At 41.6% G+C, this 3401-nt stretch overlaps 1 protein-coding gene across 1 annotated transcript in view; it reads left to right on the top strand.

The window, feature by feature from the left end:
- The window catches only part of CD70 (CD70 molecule), a 6413-nt gene extending 6216 nt beyond the window's left edge, over positions 1-197 (top strand). Inside the window, exon 3 of the mRNA XM_012761750.2 lies at positions 1-197. This exon is cut by the window's left edge and continues 521 nt beyond it. The gene's annotated coding sequence lies outside the window, so the exon portion shown is untranslated.
- The last annotated feature ends 3204 nt before the right edge of the window (positions 198-3401 follow it).

The following is a 3401-nucleotide window of genomic DNA, read 5'->3' on the forward strand; positions in this document are numbered from 1 at the left end:
AAAGATGCAAATAACCCGCCCAGTCTCCCTTAAAGCCATCCAGCTCTTCGGAAACAAGGCAAGTTGGAGAAACTGTCACCACCCAGAGGCACCGAAGGAGACGTGATGGCTAAATGTCATGTGGGAGCCTGGATCAGAAAAAGGACATTAGGTAAAAACCAAGGAAATGTTAATAAAGTGTGTCCTCTAATTAATAATGGATCAGTTTTGGTTCATTAGTTGTAACCAGAGTAAGTTATTGTCTTAGTCCTTTCCAGCTGCTATAACAGAATACCTCAGGCTGGATCCTTTATAGACATAAATTATATTTTTTTTGTGTAGAGGTGGGGTCTTGCTATGTTGCCCAGGCTGGTCTTGTACTCCTGGCCTCAAGTGATCCCCCAGCCTCAGCCTCACAAAGTGCTGGGACTACAGCCATCACCCAGAGGATGAGCTGGGGATGAGCCACCACCCAGACTGTGCTTTCTGTTCTGTAAAACCACGTGTATACACTCTTTTTTTGAAATTGTGAAATTCACGTGACATAAAAGCGCTTTCAAAGTGGACAGTTCAGTGGCGTTTAGTACATCCACCACGTTGTGCAACCACCACCTCTATCTAGTTCCAAAGCATTTTCACCACCCAAAAAGGAAACCCCGTATTCATTAGCAGTCATTCCTCATTTCTCCCCCTCCCCCGCCCCCAGTCCCTGGCGGCCACCGATCTGCATTCTATACCCATGGATTTACCTAGTCTGCCTGTTTCATATACACAGAATCATACAATTTGTCCCCTGTATCCAGCTTCTTCTACTTGGCGTAATGTTTTGAAGGTTTATCCGAGATGTAGCACAAGCCAGTGCTTCCTTCCGGGTTATGGCTGAAGAATATTTTATTGTATGTGTATATCAGGCTTTGTTTTTCCATTTGCTATTGATGGGCGTTTAGGTTGTTTCCACTTTTTGGCTAGTGTGAATAATGCTGTTACAAATATATGTGTACTGTACTGGTTTGAGCCCCTGTTTCAATTTTTGGGGGGTACATACCTAGGAGCAGAATTGCTTTACCACCTGGCAATTCCATGGTTTATTTTCTGGGGAACCACTGAACTATTTTCCAACGTGTGCGCCTTTTACCCACCTTTTTTCTTTAATTGGGTTGTCAGTGTTTTTGCTTATTGTTTTGTTGGAAATTTCTATATATTAAAGAAATTACCCTTGAGCTATAAAATGAGTTACAAGTATTTTTTTTCAGTTTGTCTCAATATTTTTCTAGCTTGATTGAGTTATAATTGAAATGCAGAAATTATATATATTGAAGGTGTACAACTTGGTGCTTTGATATACCTGTACTTTGCCAAGTTCATTAACATATCACTTCACTTAGTTTAATATTTTGTTTGTTTTCTTTTTTTTTCTTTTTTTTCTTTTTTTTTTTTTGGTATGGTGAGAACACTTAAGATCTCTTGGCAAATTTCAAGAATGCAATACTGTATTTTTTACTAATGCCTAATAGATGTACGTAGTTTCAAGGTACAAGTGATCCCTGAATACATTCATTTAACTTGTAAATATCAAATCAGTGTACTTGGAATATCCATGACCTTAAATACTTGTCCTTTTCTTATACTAGAAACATTCCAATTCTTCCCTTATAGCTATTTCATAATATACAATAGATTATTGTAAACTGTCGTCGCTCTACTTGATCTAACACTAAGACTTATTTCTTCTATAATACGGTATTTTTTTTTTTTTTTGAGACAGAGTCTCACTTGTTGCCCAGGCTAGAGTGAGTGCCGTGGCGTCAGCCTAGCTCACAGCAACCTCAGACTCCTGGGCTCAAGGGATCCTCCTGCCTCAGCCTCCCGAGTAGCTGGGACTACAGGCATGCGCCACCATGCCCGGCTAATTTTTTCTATATATATTAGTTGGCCAAATAATTTCTTTCTATTTATAGTAGAGACGGGGTCTCGCTCTTGCTCAGGCTGGTTTCGAACTCCTGACCTCGAGCAATCAGCCCGTCTCGGCCTCCCAGAGAGCTAGGATTACAGGCGTGAGCCGCCGCGCCCGGCCTATAATACGGCATTATTAGCTACAGTCCCCATGCTGTATATTAGATCTCCAAAACTTATTCCTGTTGTATAACTGCAACTTTTTTACCCTTCATTCAACATCTCCCCATTTCCCTCATTCTTACCCCAAATGTGGTAATTACCATTCTACCCTCTGCTTCTGTGAATTCAACTTTCTTAGATTCCACATAAAAAGGAGATTATATAGTAGTTGTCGATCTATGTCCAGCCGATTTCAGTAAGCAAGTCCTTCGGGTTTACCCACGTTGTCACAAATAACAGGATTCCATTCTTGTTTAGGGCTGAATAATATTCCATTGTGTGTATATAACATATTTTCTTTATCTATTCTTATGTCAATGGACGCTTGGGTTGTTTCCATATCTTAGCTACTATGAATAATGCTGCAATGGACATGGCAGTGCAGACACCTCTTCGAGATTCTAGTTTCATTTCCTTTGGATACACAAGGGCTGTCCACAAAATATCCAGCCATGTAACCGTTCTCATTATATCAACGATGGCTGGATACTTTCTGGACAGCATTCATGTACCCAGAAGTGAGACCATATTGGATTGTATGGTCGTTTTAGTTTTAATTATTTTTTTCTTTTTTTTTTTTTTGAGACAGAGTCTCACTCTTGCCCGGGCAAGAGTGCCATGGTGTCAGCCTAGCTCACAGCAACCTCAAACTCCTGGGCTCAGGCAATCCTCCTGCCTCAGCCTCCCAAGTAGCTGGGACTACAGGTGTGCACCACCATGCCCGGCTAATTTTTTTCTATATATTTTTAGTTGGCCAATTAATTTCTTTCCATTTTCAGTAGAGACGGGGTCTTGCTCTTGCTCAGGCTGGTTTCGAACTCCTGACCTTGAGCGATCCACCTGCCCCGGCCTCCCAGAGTGCTAGGATTACGGGCATGAACCACCGCGCCCAGCCTAGTTATACATTTTTGAGGAATCTCCCTACTGTTTTCCATAGTGGCTGCACCATTTTACTTTCCCACCAACAGTTCCCTTTTCTCCACGTCCTCACCAGACGCCTGTTGTCTTCTGACATTTTGATCATAACCATCCTTACAGATACGAGGTGATACCTCATTGTGGTTTTGGTTTGCATTTCCCCGACAATTGGTGATGGTAAGCACCTTTTCCTTGTATCTGTTGGTCATTCGTATGTCTTCCTTTGAGAACTGTCCATTTAGGTCCTTTGCTCACTTTTTAATCAGCTTATTTGCAAATATCGTCTCCCATTCCACAGGGAGATTAATTATAAGGAATTGGCTGACACAAGTATGGAGAGTGGCAAGTCCCCAGATCTTCAGTTGGCAAGTAGGAGACCCCAAAGAGCA

The sequence above is a fragment of the Microcebus murinus genome, chromosome 27 (assembly GCF_040939455.1).
Source record: "Microcebus murinus isolate Inina chromosome 27, M.murinus_Inina_mat1.0, whole genome shotgun sequence".
Lineage (NCBI taxonomy): Eukaryota > Metazoa > Chordata > Mammalia > Primates > Cheirogaleidae > Microcebus > Microcebus murinus.